Genomic DNA, 16245 nt, shown 5'->3' with positions numbered 1-16245 from the left:
CCCGGGCAGGTACAGCACTGGTCAGCCAGGGTTCCGGGCGGAGAGGAACGCCGGCTTCCCAGGGCCAGCGGTGTTTGGCGGGGTCTTTGACTGCAGCCCCTCGCCCACTGGGCTCGAGCCCAGATCCTGTTAGAACCGCCCCCCAGGCCTGCCTGTCTCCTGGGTGGCGTTCTGGAGCCACCTGGAGAGCTTTCAAAGACACTGCTGCGAGGGTCCTCACTTCTGGAGATGCGGGTTTTAATTAGCGTGGGCAGGGAGCCTGGCCGCAGAAAAGTGTGAGGTCCCCTAGGTGACCGTCCTGTGCAGCCCAGGGTGAGCGCCACTGCCCTTCAGGGCATGTCACTCTGATGGAGTATTTGTTGCACTCGGAGTCAGGCAGGATGGTGCCCGCTCGGCTGAATCCTCCTTCCACGTGCTCTTCACCCTGTCAGGTTCCTTCTGTCCTTGTTGGCAGGACCCAGCTGAGAGCAGTCACCCCTGGTTTGCAGGGGCCGAGCTGGCCGGACGTGGCTTGCTTCCGCCCATTAGAGCTGCCGAGTGACGTGAGGCCGGGCTGCCGAGTCCTTGGAGCAGCTCAAACGGCACAGCAGCTGGATGTCGCTACTCGCAGCTGCGTTCTGTTAGCCGTCTTTAAGGAAAAGCAGCGGATCAACGCAGTTTGGTCGGATTCATTTGCAGTGCAAGGCTCTGTGCGGATCTAATGGTTATTGCGCTCTCCGGGAGGGATGAGGTCCTGAGAGACGGTGGCACTGGGGGGGCGGGGGGGAGGTTTTGATGGCCATCCACGCCAGCGTGCGTGGTGGCGCGGCTTTTTAAAGGTGACCTTGACACACCTGCACTCTGATTCCTGCGGTGGGGACAGGTTCAAGGGCCACGGTGTAGCCTGAGTCCTCTTAACCTCTGCTACCAGAAGCATTTTCCCATGAAATGGCATTGGAACGAGATCCGCTTTCTAGCCCTTGTTCTAAGTTGCATTTCTTTACCTGCCCTTGTCAGTCCATACACACAACACACAGGAGCTGTGGGTCTCACTTTTCGTGGCAATGGGGTGCCATCATCAGGAAGGAGGGGAAGGGCATGTACCGCTTAAGTCCTAAGTCGCAGCACCTCATCTTTAATTTAAAAGGCGTTGACTTTTCTTCCACTTGGTAACCTGGAACTTCAAGAACCTGACTTCAGTTTTGTGGTATGAAACTCTTTCATCTCACCTTTCTCTCACCTACAATATTCAGGGTGTCTGTTTACAGCTAACTGTCACTACTGCTGTGTTCCATGAATTTCACCTTTAAAAAAAACGGCAGTGATTGCCTATGAAAGCACTTTGCAATCTGTGAAGTGCCTTGATATGTAAGGGAGAATTATTACCATTTGGATAACTTTGCCACGCAGAGACAAAGGCTGAAATTACTCTCAACTCTTCTGTGTGGGCGTGTTTTAGGATAACTCGGAAAGTCACCGTTTTTGTGCCCGCAGAAAGGGCCCAGTGCTGCACTGGGGTGTGTGTGTCCGCCTCTGCGACCACGTCCCTCCCGCTGCAGAGAGTGACGTCCTGTAGACTTCTGGGCTGCGAGGTGCCTTTGGGACCCGAGGTTTTGTGTTTGCAGAGGATGCGACCTGCAGCTGTAAAAACAAATGGTAGGCTGGCTTTCCCTTGAGCAGACGAGGGTCTGAAGAGTCCCCCATTAGCTCCCTGAGTACTTTTTGTCAGCGAGGCTGTTGCAGGGGGTCTCCGTTCTTGTGCACGGACTGAAGAGAAAAGGCAGATGGATGCGCTGGGTTCCTCAGGGCGCGCAGCTCCCCTGAGAAGATGCGGGCGGGGGCGCCTCAGAAGGGCCCCGGCCACCTGTGTCTGTGCGTCATGCACCCCCACCCGCCGTGGGGGCCTGTAGGCTGGGGCCATCTCTGTGAGGGGACCGAAGTCAGCCCTCCTGCCTTCTCTGGGGCGAGAACTTGAGACTCTGCTGATACCTCTCTGGGCATAACGGAAAGAGCCTTTTCCTGAGCTGGAGAGACCAAGATTGTAACCCTGACCTTGGGGACACTGCAGAACTATTTTGAGCCTCAGTGTCATTTTCTACAACATGGGGGTAGTGACATTTAAATGAAGCGACGTGCAAAACTTTTCATATACAGTAGGCACTAAATAATGCTTTGTTTGCTACTCAACAATAACATTCTCTCCTAAAACATAAAAAAGAAACACAAAATAATGCTTACTTTCTATTGTCTTTCCTGGTATACTTAAAGTAGAGTTTCGAGTTTAAAACCAGTGACATCCTAAAACTGAAGCTGCTAAATCACTGTGGGCTCAAGCTGACATTGAAGCTGGTTGCCAATGGAAACTTGTGTTTCCAAGTAGCGAGATGTCACGAGCCCAGGCATATTTATTTGTTGGCCCCGGAAAGAACAAAATAGCCATCACGTGAGAACTATGTGGAGCTATGGTAACACTGTGCAAGAGCGGGTGACTCTGCTCACTTCCACACCAGCGTCTTCGGAGGCGCTGCAGGAGCACAGGAATGCTCAGGGGCTCCGGAACCTTCCTGCACGCACCCACATGTGTGGAGGTGAGACTTGCATAACGTGGAATCAGCCATCTCAAAGTGTGTCGTTCAGCAGCACTTGGTGCCTTCACAGAGCTGTGCAAGCATCAGCGCATCTAGTTCCAAATACGTTGTCCCCCCAGAAGGAAGTTCTGTACCCATCGGGCAGTCACTCCCCCCTGCACCAGCCCGCTTTCCGTCTTTGGATGTACCCGTTCTGGACCTTTCGTATAAACAGAATCATACGATGTTCAGTCTTTTGTGACTGGCTTTTTTTTTCCCTTAGCATGATGGCTTGGGGGTTCACCCATGCTGGCATGTGTCAGTGCTGTATTCGTTTTTATGGCCAAATAATATCCCATTGTATTGGAATATTATTCCAATATACCACATTTTATCATCCGTTTGTCGCTGATGGACATTTGGGTGGAAGCCATCTCTTTTTTGGCCAGAGTGGAGCTACAGTGACCTACTTGATATTTTGGCATTCTGCAGGAGATTTCATCTGGAGGGAAGGAGCTTTTCTGCTACACGACGTTCTTCAAAACCCTCGGTTTGACCCAGCCCCCTCGTTTCCCTGACAGAGGCACAGGCTGTCAGAATCGGAGGGGAGCGTAGCAGCCCTCGTGCCGGTCAGCGCTCGGGCTCAGGAACCTCCCTCCCCAGCATCCCGGGCAGAGGAGCAACGGTGTCCCAGCCGGGCCCTGGAGGTGGCCCCACCTAGGTCTGGGGTGAGGCCCCCAGTCTCCGACCATTGCTCTGTGAGCTTGGCCAAGTGGCTTTGTCCTCTGATCTCATCTAGAAAAGGGAGATCAAGGTGTCTCCCTGGCTGGGCTGGCACGGTCATCCTACGAAAGGGCCTGCGACAAACAGCCTCACGTCGTCTGAGAGCATCAGACAAGCGCTAGCTCTTAGGTCACCAGGTGGCCGGTCAGGCTTTAAGGTTTTGCTGCTGGGGCCACCGAAGTCGCCAGCCTCTGAGGCTGCCTAGCTGAGTTGTGCCCACAGGACGCTCTGAATCACACACAATGGCACTCAGAAGAGGGTCAGTAACTTGCCCCAAATCACGAAGCTGGCTGGAGGCTGAGCAGACGCTGCACCGGGGTCTCCTGGCTCCTGCCCCAGCGTCCTCTCCGCTTTGCCGCGTGGTCCCATTGACTTTCAGCCTCTGCTTCAAGTCAGAGCTAAGCTTGTAAAGGAAGGGGGAAAAAGTCAGGAAAATCAACAGGAAAATTTCCCCCTTTTTAAAAAAGGTATTTGGGCAGCTTGAATCTTTCCTTAAAAAAAAAAAGTCCTGTCAGAAGCAGAAGTGAATACATTCCCTTCCCTGATTATTTTAAAAACAGTGATTTTTCCATCGGTTCACTGATTTGGGGGAGGTCAGTTTACCCCCTGGAGGAGCCATGTGACTTGCATTTTGCTGCTTTTCCGGAATGTGGATATTTCTGGTAACCAGATTCCTTTCTCAGGAATCATAGTTGGTTAGGACCCCAGAGAAATAAAAACGAAGCCAGAGACAGGCTTGGAGAACTCGGGGGGAGTGTTCTTGCTCCCATGCAGCCACGCAGTGCCTGGGGGTGGGGCTGCAACCACTGCTCGCCTCTCGTTCGAAGTGTATTTTTGGAACAGGCCTTATATATCATATAAGGCACAGAAGCCCCCTTCCCCCCAGTAACATTTCACCCCCTCTCTCCCGGTTTCATTTACCTCCTGTTGTCATAACAACCAGGGTTACGATACAGGCAGGACCCAGCCTGCCGGAGCAGCTTTTGCCCAAAATTCAGAGAGGTGTGCCCTCTGGAGCCTTCCTTGGGAGCCCGGGCTGTGCTGCTTGCCTCGGCTCCGGCGATAGCCCCTCTGCCATGTTTAGCACCAGCGTATGAGGCGGAGGGAAGGTGTGCGGGGGGTGGGTGAGCAGAGAGGAGCGTCTCCGGGGAGTGCGGGGGGTGGGGGCTGGAGGCAGGGGCCCGGAGGCCTCGAGTGTCAAGCTGAGGAAACTGGGCTTGTTTTCAGTCAGGAGTCCGTGAAGGCTTTGAGGGCGTCTGTGAGCCCAAACAAACACTGTACACAATTGTGTGCATGTCTGTGCTTCTCTGGGGACTGGAAATGTTGCAATAATTTCAAAAAGCGAGGAACCCAGTAGCCCCGTGACCATCAGAGGCTGTAGTGAACTGAAGCAGTTTGCCCAAGGCGGCGGAGTCCCGGCTTCAGGATACGCTGTGCCCTCCTCCGAACCTCGGAAGTTCTCCCGCGTTGGATGGCAGTCAGCAGACTAGAAAAATGTGCATGCATTTTTAAGAAAGAACAGACAGGAAATGGCTAACGGAAAGTGCATTATATTATAGACAAGACATAAAACCTGACAACTCTCTTCCATTTGAAAACGTTTAAGAACGAAGTCAGAAGTAACCAGTGAAAGCCTCTTTTGCTCGAAAGTTTGCAGAGCGGGAACCGTTTCCAAGACTTATGGGAAAGGCAGGATGTTCTGAGCTGATACGAGGTGGCATTTCGGAGACCGTTAGAGAGGAGCCCAGCCGGCGGCCGGCAGGCAGGCAGGCAGGCCTGCCCTCCCTGTCGCCGGGGCGGGGAGCAGACGGGGAGGCAGCCGAGCGAGTGGCAGGCCTGTCACCATCACAGGGGGGAATGGCAGGGCAGAGTCCTGCAGCGGGCCCTGTCCGAGTCCCTCCAGGTGGGAAAGGGCAGCAAATGCGTTTGGACACTTCCTTCCGAGTGGCTCCAGCGAGCCTTAAATGCCAGCGTGCTTTCAAATCAGGAGTTGCTGGCTCTCAGGAGGAGGCGGCCTGGCCTGGGCTCAGGAGACCGCGGTTTGGGTGCCCATTCTGCTTGGCCTCAGATCAGTCACTGTACTTTGCTGAGCTTGGTCTCCTCAGCAGAGGAAAAAAAGTGGGGGTGAGGCTGCTCCCCTGTGTCTTTCACGAGGAACTGTTTCTTGAGCGCTTCCTGCTTTCGGGGCACGGTGCAGTCGCGTCTGCGCTTACTACGCCCATTCCAGCCTCGCAGCAGCCACCCGCTGCTTTTGTAGATGAGGACACAGACCTGGGAGGCTGGGAGACATGCCCAGGACCACACCACCTACGAGCAACAGACGGAGATTTGAAGCCGGGTCTGTCTCTCTTGCCTCGAGAGCGAATGGGTGTGGAGGTCTTCAGCCCACCAGAGAGATGTGCGCCCGCCCTCCAGGTGTCTTCATTACCCAGTTGGGTTCCCGCCTTCACTGTAAACTGTGGGGCAGGCACTCGTCTCTCTATCTGCAAGCGCTGAGCATGAGTGGGTGCCCGTGGGTGATTGATTATCTCTTGTGAGGAAGCTCCGTGGCCATTTCATTTTCAATAACCTTCAAAACCAGGATGAATAAAATATAAGCCAGTGTGCAGAGAACACCAACTTAAGGCAGGAGCCACACAGGAGACGAGAGGGAACAGGAGCAGACGGAAAACCATTCCTGTGCCCTGTGCCTGCCAGGCTGGGAACCTTCTGGAAGTCCAGAAGAGGGCAGGCTGAGCCAAGAAGCAGGACAGACCATGTGATATCACCAATGTCAGACCTTTTTTTGGAGCTACGAGAATGGCAGTTTCATGTGGTTCAACCCACTAGCTGGCCTGGAGTGGTCAAGGCAGGCCTCTTGGAGAAGGTGGGGCTTGCACTTGCTTGGCCTTGGTTTGGGGAGAGCGTGTAAGGAGGTTTGGGGGAGGAAGGATGCAGGCAAGAAGCTGGGCCACCAGCTTAGCAGGGTCTGGAGATACACGGTAGGCCAGGGCCGCCGAGCACGCTTCCAATCAGGTGCTTTGGGGCGGGGAGGACAAATGTTTCTTTTCTGCTGCACAGTTCTTGCATTTTTTTTCTCATGGAAAAGTCATGTGCTTATTGTTGGAAAAATTAGAAAATACTGAGAAGTGTATAGCATGAAATAGAAGTCTCCCGCAAATTCCACCATCACGCTTGACCGTTACTAATGTTCTAGTTCGTAAAAACGGTACCCTTTTCCTCCCTCTGTATTGTATTGAGTGGAGGCCATGGTATGTAGTTTTTGTATGCTGTTTTTGGTTTTCTCCATTTTTTTGTGACAGTAATTTTCCCTTTTTATCAACAACTCTGTGAACCACCTTTCCATCGGCGGCTGGGCCAGAATCTGCCTCTGTGTTGGTGAACGTGTAGTGTCGTTCCAGCATCTTGTGCTTAAAGCTCTGCGTGCGATGCAGATGTTGCCTTCGGACGGAGGGAGCCCCTGAGGACGAGGGACTGGAGACCCCTCACGTCTTTAATGCAGGGGGGAGAGCAGGGTGGGTGGGAGCCGGCCCAGTCAGATGCTGCGGACGGGCCCTGGTGCCGCCATTGCAGCCGTAAATGGTACCGTTTCCTCCCTTCTCCAGACTCCCGTTTCTTCAGCCATAAAGGGGAGCTTGCAGTTGAATGTTTTGAACCCGCAAATCAATGAGCCGTCTTAAATTAGAGGAAGGGAAATGTGGGGTTTATTCCTAAAGAGTCCTTGTCGTGGGAAATGTCCCACCTGAATGTGTTTAAATCAATCAAGAACTGTACGTAACCCGGCAGTTTTTTATTTTTTAAAAGGAAAAAGTGTGAAGGAAGAGCTGGCGAAGTACGGGGGAAGGGAACTCCAACAGTGACGGTTAATGTTTGGCTGTGGGGACAGGTTTGATTTCCCTCTAATTATCTGCAAGATTAAAAGAAAGGAAAGATCAAAATTAAAGCCAGTCTTAGTAATTGTTTGAAAGCTCCTGGTTATCGCACCAAAGGGTGGGCAGTATTCTCCAGCTGCTTTCTTTCCTTTTCTTGTCACACAATTTCCTTTTTTCTTTCTTCGCTGCAAGGAGCGTAGGAGTCCCAGCCTCTCTCCTCTCAGAGGCTAAGTGAGGGGGTGGGCAGAGGGCGGAACCTGCGCGGTTGGTAGTGGGAGGACCCGCCCCGAGCTCATCCTCCCCTGGGTGCTCCTCACAAGTGAGAAGCAGCAGCAGTCCTTGCAGCTTCTCCACGTGCGCGCTTCCTGTGGCGGTGGATGCCTTCCTCTGCTTAGAGGGGGTGGCTTTCTTCGTCCAAGCTGCCCCTGCCCCCGCAGCACTGGGAGTCAGCCTGGAGAAGCCGCTGACACGCGCGTGCACGTGTGCGCGCACGCAGGACTGAGCGTGCGAGCATGGTGCTGGGGGCGGGGTCAGAACGCAGCGGGAGCGCGGGCAGCGAGGTGAGCAGGATGGAGACTGTGAGACGTGACTAGGCAGAGAAGGCTAGTACCCAGGAGGGCCGCGAGGCAGGGCAGAACATGGGACTCGCAAAGCACAGAAAGAACGCGAGCTCTGGGGCTCACAAAAGCTCCGAGCTGGGACCAGCCGAACTGTCCACCAACAGAGAGATGCACGGGTCGTGGACCGTCACCCACTGGAATCCCGAGCCGCTGGGGCCACGCACCACTACAGCGCCGTGTGCTGACGTTAGCGCTGAGCCAGCGAGGCGAGTCGTGGGAGAGGATCCGCAGCGTGGTTCCGATGAAATAAAATCCAACACGGGCGAAACTAAACTTTATTTTATAGAGATGGAACCCTAATGGCAAAACTATGAAGGAAAGCAAAGCATAATGAGCCATCAGAGTTTAAGAGGGTGACTTCTGGGTGGGGGTGGGGGGAGGAGGTGCGTCCTGAGGAGCACACGGGGTGGGGGATAGGGTGGGGGGGGACAGCGAGGTCCTGGCTGTGCTCTGTTCCTTAACCCCGGGTGGCAGCCGCATGAATATTATTAGAATTATTCTTCAAGTGTACACATCTGTTTTCTACACTCTTCTGTATGTGCGCTATATCCCAGTTTTACAGGTGAAAGAAAGCAGTCCCCCGTGGCAGGGCGATGGCGAGTAAGCAGGGGATTGGGTCAGATGCCGCAGGATCTAAGGGGTCAGGCCACGCGTTTGGCTTTTCATCCTCAAAGCAGCGGACGAGTTTTAAACAGCAGGGCGGCCTGGTGAGAGTTGCATTTTAAAAAGATCGCTTTGGCTGTAGTAGCATGAAGCCAAACTGGATGAGGCAAGGGTGGGTGTGGGCGCAGCAAGGAGCTTTGAGAGGTGGTTGCTGTGTGGATTAGTGGCGGGGATTAAGAGGCGTTTAGGGGGATGAGTGGACAGGACTTGAAGATGAATTGGTTGTGAGAGATGAGGGTGGAGGGGGGTCGGGAAAGAGGCTGGCTCAGCCACTGGGTGCTGTTGGCGCCAGGGAGCCCTGGAGAAAGGAGCAGCTCTGGGCAGGGGTTGGGGGAGGGCACGGTGCCGGGTCATGAGATTTCCAGGTGTGCTGTCTGCTAGGTGCTTGGCTGGGTACATGGACCAGGGATGAGTGAGGGGTGGGGCCCATTATGGGAATAAATGTCCCCTTAAGCAGATGGAGGCATCCGCATGGGCAGACCAGACACTGCATCGTCACGTGACTTAGGGGAAACTGTGGTGAAGTGGGGTGAGATGAGACAGGAGGTCTGGGTTGAGAGCCTGACTCGGCCCCTCTTTCTGGCACATTCTTCAGCTGTGCCCAGCATTTACTCTGCAGCAGTGTGCTCACGGGGCTCACCCTGCTCGCTGGCTCGGTTGCTGGGCACAGGACCATTTTGTCCTCAAGGTACCTTTTGCATATCGTCATGTTATCTTAATTTACTCTTAGGCTTTTGGAGTTATGCAGGTGCCTTGGTGTCCTTCCCAGGCACCTGGCCCTGTGCCCTCGTAGGAGGAGTGATGGGGGAACTGAGCTCTTGGAGCGGGCAGGGAGGGTTTCTCTCCCACACCTGCTTCAGGGGGCTTCCCCCGTCAGCCTCCTCTTCTGCTCATTATCATCAATGCCGTTGTCACCTCCACACCTGTGCAGTGCTCTTGTGGTTCAATGTCATTTCAAAGCCAGTGACCTGGAATAATACTCATTCAACCATGCAAAATAGGCAGGTGTGAGTCATTAGTCCCATTTTACAGGCAAGGGCATGTGACATTCCACAGGCTTGGGTTTTAGGAGACGGGATTGCCAGTGAAGTTTACCTGTGTGTGCAAATCTGCCAGCTGAGACCTCAGAAGGGTTGCACTGGGTTGGCCAAAAAGTCTGTTTGTTTTTTTCTGAACGATGGCTTTAGTAGCACTTAGTTGTTTTTAACTTCGAAAGAATTTCATTAGGTTGTATTGTGACAGCTGTCATATCAGCATGCATTTAAAAAAATTTATCAAAATCGGTGAATTTTGGGTAGCTATTTTAGTGTTGGAGATGGAAGAAAATGTGCAACATTTTTGGCATATTATGTTTTATTATTTCAAGAAAGGTAAAAACATAACTGAAATGCAAAAAAAAAAAGATTTATGCAGAAGGTGCTGTGGCTGATCAAATGTGTCAAAAGTGGTTTGCAAAGTTTTGTGCTCGAGATTTCTCGCTGGACAGTGCTCCACAGAAGGCAGACAAGTGGAAGTCGACAGCAATCAAATGGAGACGTTAATTGAGAACAGTCAACGTTATTTCACGTTGGGAAAGAGCCAACATACTCAAAGTATCCAAATCAATAAAGTGATTAGTGAAAATGAAAACTGTGTCTTGTATTTTACAGGAAAAAAAAACCCAAACTTTTTGGCCAACTCAATATTTCTGCACGTGACCTCTTTGAGGCGCTTTGCCGGGTAGTGCCTGGAATCTGCCCTCAGAGCCCTGATTAGGGAGTGGGACCAGACGTCCTCTAGGGAGGGGAGGGTAAAGGAAGATCGGAGACTCCGGGGGATCTTCACCCTTTTTAGTTTGAAAGGTGGTGTGGGAGAGGGGTTGAAACTCTGTTCAGGCTCCAGTGGGCAGAACAAGGAAACGTGGCTGAAATTTGCAGAGAGATTTAAGCTCAAGGAAAGAAAGGAAAAAAAAAACCCACCTTACTTTGCCTGAAATACTAAGGATTGGGTCGAAGCATTAGTGAGTTCCACGTATCTGGAGGTATCCAAGCCAAGCCTACACGGCCACACGTAGGGAAGGAACGCCGGCTCTGGGGTGGAACAGACATGGGGTCAGTTCCTGGTCCTGAGGTCTCGGGCCAGACAGCTAACCACTCCGAGTCCCGGTTTGCTCATCTGCACAATGGGATGATGGTGCAGGTGGTCTGCGAGGATCCAGCAGGGGGCCAGAGCAGGCCTCTGGGTACACTCTGGGGTCCTGCTAGGCCCCTGACAACTGTCATCTGGTTTAGTGGTCATCAGGTTGCGTCAGGCCTGCCCCTAACGTCTGTGGCACCTACCAGGCCCTCTTTCTCTTCCCACCCCGACTCTACCCACTGTTGTGCAGGCTGGGGATGGCCCCCAGTTCACACGCCAAAGCCCAGTGTGCTCCACTCCTCAGGTTGGGGGTGGGGGTGGGGGTGGGGGACACACCAGAAGCACCATTCACCCTTGGGAGGATGGACTCACCTGTTGAGGAGGGCACTTACATACAGGGTCCCAGGTGCCCAGTGTGGGTGTCCAGAGGGCATGGGGCACTGGCCTCATGTGGGCACGTCTCCTTGGCTTCCAGGGCTCCTTACCCCATGGGGAGAGGGCTTCTAGACTTGGCTGAAACAGGACCCTGTCGAGTGCAGAGCCCAGGGCAGGGCCTGGCTGCCAAGTCTATGTGCAGTATTTTCTGCAAAATTCTTGAGTGGTGCCCCGAGGTATCTTGGGTATGCTGGGCCCTGAGCCATTCCAGGGCCTCAGTGGCAGGCTGAGAGGAAGGGACAAAGCCAGGAAATGGGGAGAGAGCAGGGGGTGGGGGAGGGTGGGACCCAGCCGGCAGCCTAAGTTATAATCTGGGTCCGGGATCTTACATCCCCAGCAGTGGGGGGGCTCCAGGGACAGGGCGCTGCCCTCCCAAGTTCCGGGCAGTGGCAGAGGAGCCTCCTGATTCTGGGCTATCCAGACAGTCTGGGGGGACCTGAGAGCACAAGAGGCCCCCCTTGGGGTGGGGCTGGGGTTGGGGTCCGGGACAGGGTGGCCAGGATCAGGCCTCAGCCATCTAGCCTGGAGTGTCCGGTAGAGCTGCAGCCTGTGAGTGCAGCCAGCGTCAGACTCTGGGTCTGAGTCAGCAAGCCCGCCCCAGCCTCCCTCCGACGGGTGCCGCGGCACCTGCCAATGTACCCCTGCTGAGGCCAGCACGGGCCCTGGGCTGGATGGAGGCAGAGCCCTTGGAGATGGGATCTTAGAACCTGCAGCTGAGGAGATGCAGATGGCAGAGGCTCTGCAGGCTGTAGATGGGTGGCTCCCCAACTTTAGTGGGGAGTCAGAATGACAGGCAGGGGAGGAAGGGTTTGCTAAACCCAGGCTGCTGCATACCACCCCCAGAGTTCTGATCGGTTCACGTTTCTAACAGGGTCCCAGGTGACAGGGATGCTGCGGGTCCACGCACAACACAACCTGAGTCCTTGTGTCTGTCCCCCACCACGTGAGGACTCGGCCCCCCGGACCCCGTGGGGTTTGGCACTGAGCTCTCACTGGGGATGCCAGGACCCGTCCTTGTGCAAAAGAGACGGCCGATGCCCCCGGTGAAGGAGGCCACGGGAGACAGTTTGGCAATAGCACAGAGAACAGGACGCCCCAGTTTTGCGTGAAACTACTCATAGGCGTCGCGTGTACTGCATGTGATCGCTGGACCGAAAAAGCCAACCAGGGCCACTTCATAACTTCATGTTTTCATTCATCTGCGTCTTTTCCCCCTTTCTGTGCGGGCTTCTTAAGACAAGTGAAATATTAAATGACTGTAAAATCTAACCTCGCAGGCACAAGCAAACCCTCATGAAACAATTCTTCTAATGAGGGAAAATGTTGCAGATATTTTCGTCCCCGCGTCCTCTGTCAGCTGGCTTGCAGGCAATGTCCTTGATGCATCCTTAATTTCGACTCAGCCTTTCTCTACAGCAGAGCAAGTGGTGGGGAAAATTTTTTTCTCCAGGCAACAGCAACATTTCTGTCTCATTTGTTTGGTTTTCTGCGGTAATGTGACAGCTTGTGGGGCTGCGGCTTCGAACTGAGGTCCGTGCAGGAACGCAGCGTTCACACATCGGGTTGCAGGTTTTAGCTGTTTAATTGCTGAAAATGGGCATGCTTCCTCGTTGCATGAATGTTTTAAAATGGAACTGTAGGCAAATCGTGTCTGACTCCCAAATTCCACTGTATTTATTCTGAACCACTTCCGATGTCGGCGGTGTCTGATGACCCGGTGCCATGAGCAGCGTGTCTCTCCAGAGACGTCGGTGGCAGTGTTGCTCTGTTTCGAGCTGTGGACAAGTCCGAGATGTTTTTACAGGGAACGGGTCATCTTTGCACCATTCCGTTTGTCCTGACATCCACGAATGGTCTGGCTGGGAATGGAATTTGCACCAGTACTTTTTGTAAGTGAAAATGGAGCATTGTGTAACGGAAACGTTTCTAGGATCTGGCCCCGGCCAGGTGGCTCAGTCAGTTGGAGTGCCGTCCCCTACACCCAAAGGCTGTGGGTTCGAACCCCATTTGGGGGTGCGTACTGGGGGCAGCCAATCGATGTTTGTCTTACATGGATGTTTCCCACTCATGTCTCTCTCCCCCCCCAACCCTTCCTTTCTCTCTCTTTCTCTCAAATCAATAAGCATATCCTTGAGTCAGGATTTTTTTAAAAAAGGTTCTAGAATCCAGTGGGTTTGAATAGTTGACTTTTCCTCTTGCTCATGGCAACAGGTGGGGCAGATACCTAACTCTTCCAAGTCTCTGTTTCTTCGTCTGTAAAATGTGAATCACAGTAATAACTACTTAGGATTATTGTGACGATTAAATGAACTAAAGGACTTAAATACCTAGCATAATGACGAGACGTGACAAGTATTTAATAAGTAGTAGTTATTTTATAATTACCCTTCCTGTGATTATACAAAGCGCCTCTCACAGTGCCGAGCACAAGGGGGTTCCATAAGTGGTAATTATTATTATCATCATCAATAGCATAATTCTTACAGAAGAACACACATTAGAGATACGGTTTTCCACCAGGCAAACATGTTTTATTTTTAAAGATATTCGATCCAACAGGAATTTATATGCGTAAATGAACAGCTTCATGAAGTTTATTTAGCAGGACTGAAGGAAATGAACGAAGCTCACGCACATAGTGAAGACAGTCCCTCATGTCAAACCGTTGCTCAGTCGCTGCCTCAGGTGAAAAGTGGGCTCTGTGGATTCTGAAGAACTCCCCCTTGCCGTGCCGCAGGTATGGGGAGCTCAAGGAAGCACAGCCTTGCCACGGGAAGGCAGCTGTGACAACCGCAGATGGCCTGGGCGGGACTCCTGGGCCTGGGATGAGTGTCAGCCCTGCAGCCGCCTCTGAGCTTGACCTTGGGCAAACTCCCACTCGTCTCTGGGCTACGGTGGGGAAATGTGATTCCCTAAGTGCATGTGATTTATATATTCCCTTGGAAAAGAGAGACATTTGAAAAATTTTAAAAAACGCCCTCGTTCTTTGAAAACCCTTAGCCTCTGCAGATTTTGCCAGTTGCTTTTACACCACCAGGTAGTCGATGACAGATCTTTGCGGGTGGCTTAATTGGAAGTTGTGCTCATCAGCTGGAGTGTGTGCGTCTCACTGAACGTGTGTTTGACAGTCTCTCACCACCTGGCTTCTTGCTTCCAACCAGAATGATTTGCTTCTCTGCTGCGTGCAGAACATTCCTGTCCCGGTCACAAACGCTAATTAGATTGAGGAAGAGAAACAGGATTGTGCTTCTAAAAATAGTTCTGATCCAACAGGCCGTTTTTTTTTTTTTTTGATGCTGTCATAATCTAGGTGCTTCATACGGTGACATTCTGAGGCTTTGCATTTATTCTCCGCCCACGTTCATCTCCAGCATCTCTCAAATTGGCGGACCGGTGCTCGTAATCAAGAAGTGGAACGGTGCCCATCTCTGGGCCGAGCTGTTGCACAGGCCGTCCGACGTTTCCCCGGGGCTGAGCCCCAGCACTTGCTCGACCAGCTGTTTGTGGGAAATCTTTGCTCTGGTCTCCATTTGCTAGCGGTGGCCCCCAGAAGACGTGCTGGAGAGAGAAACGGGGGTGGGGTGAGGGTGGTGGGTTCCATCTGCGTCCTCTCGGGCCTTCTCTGCCATCATCTGCAACATCACACTCGTCGAATGTCTCTACTTTCCTGGCTGGTTTGAGCCACAGCCCAAGGAGGTTTTAGTATCTGTGTTTCACCTGTGCAGCATCTGCCTGCTGGCTGGGGCAGAGTCAGGGTTGGGAGCAGGCGTGGGTCTGGTCTCCTTCAGTGCCCTGGTCTCTTCCTTGCAAGGAGCCCTGGTGGCGGACTTCTCGAAGCCGGGAGAAGGCTCGTGTGTGTCATTGCAGCTTCCGTGTCACTGACATTTGGTAGGAGCCAGCAGAACGGCTCTTTCCTTGGCAACTGGTATTGCCGACATCTGGCTGGTATCTCAGCCGCAGTTTCCACACCTGTGATGTGGGGGTGATGGCAGCCACCTCACAAGGCTCTCGAGGGGATGAAGTGAGGTAATGGACCCGAGGGCCTGGGATAGGGCTGGACGTGTAATAGCTGTTCCATAAACATCAGTGCTGGAGCTGTATGTGGGAGCGTGTAGCTCATGCCCAGTTGTAAAAATGGGCACCCAGCAAACAGTGGTTCCCTTTGTTCCTTTACAGTCTCCATCCTTCCCTGAAAGCGCCGTGCCCGCTTCCCTAGGCTCTTATAGCTATGGGGCCGAGTGGCGGCAGGAGCCATTCTGCGGGGGAGGCTTGCAGCTCAGAGCTCCGCTGGTACCCCCGAGGTCACAGAGGGCGGGTCACTTCCGTTAGTCTCTCCTGTCGTTCCTTAATAGGGGGCTCTGATCCGGGTTTCAGTATTGGAACTCGACATTTCCAGGGGGCAAAGGCAGAGACAGGGCCACACGGTGGCTGGTTTCGGCGAACATTTTCTATTACGCTACGGGTGGCGGAAGCAGGGAGCACCTCCACGCGCCTCGTTCTGCAGCTCCGCTTTCCGTTCCCACCACCGCTGAGTGGCTGAGTCAGGTGCGGCCAGCACACAGCGGCACACAGAGTGCCCCTGTACCTGTGTGGCGTCTGAATCGCAAGTACAGATACAGATGTGCATTTTCTGCAGATTTGAGGAGTCTCTCCTCAGACCCCAAAACTCCTTCCATGTTAACTGTCTGGAGTTGAAATCTTGCTAAATGCATTACACACCTCCTTTCTGAAATTGAAAAACAGAATTTGACTTTTTTTCTTTTTTCTTGGTGCCTTGGGGTTAAGAGGTATGTTGGTAAACTGACTTTGAAAAACAAAACAAACAGCCCTGGCTGGTGTGGCTCAGTGGTTGAGTTCTGGCCTGCAAACCAAAAGGTCACCGGTTTGATTCCCAGTCAGGGCACGTGCCTGGGCTGTGGGCCAGGGCCCCGGTTAGGGCCGTGTGAGAGGCAACCGATGGATGTTTCTCTTCCTCTCTTTCTTTCTCCCTCCCTCCCCCCACTCTCTAGAAATGAATAAATAAAATATTAAAACAAACAAACAAAGCCCCAAACCCCTGATTTGTAGAGTTTGCCTATATCCATGGTGTAAATATTTCTACAACAACCGATTTCAAGCTATGAGGAATTTTAACAGCCAGCTGGAAAGATTCGATGGGCAGCTGTAGCTCCCCCTGCAGGGGGCAGCAGAGCAGGGTGGGGAGGACACAGC

At 53.0% G+C, this 16245-nt stretch overlaps 1 protein-coding gene across 1 annotated transcript in view; it reads left to right on the top strand.

Moving 5' to 3' along the window:
- Positions 1-16245, top strand: part of TTLL11 (tubulin tyrosine ligase like 11) — a 188754-nt gene that overhangs the window by 79910 nt on the left and 92599 nt on the right. The window lies entirely within an intron of this gene.

The sequence above is a fragment of the Phyllostomus hastatus genome, unplaced genomic scaffold, assembly GCF_019186645.2.
Source record: "Phyllostomus hastatus isolate PE091 unplaced genomic scaffold, TTU_PhHast_1.1 phas_contig_34, whole genome shotgun sequence".
Classification (NCBI taxonomy): domain Eukaryota; kingdom Metazoa; phylum Chordata; class Mammalia; order Chiroptera; family Phyllostomidae; genus Phyllostomus; species Phyllostomus hastatus.
Note: the sequence above shows the minus strand (reverse complement) of the source record. Positions and strands in the feature narration are given on the sequence as shown.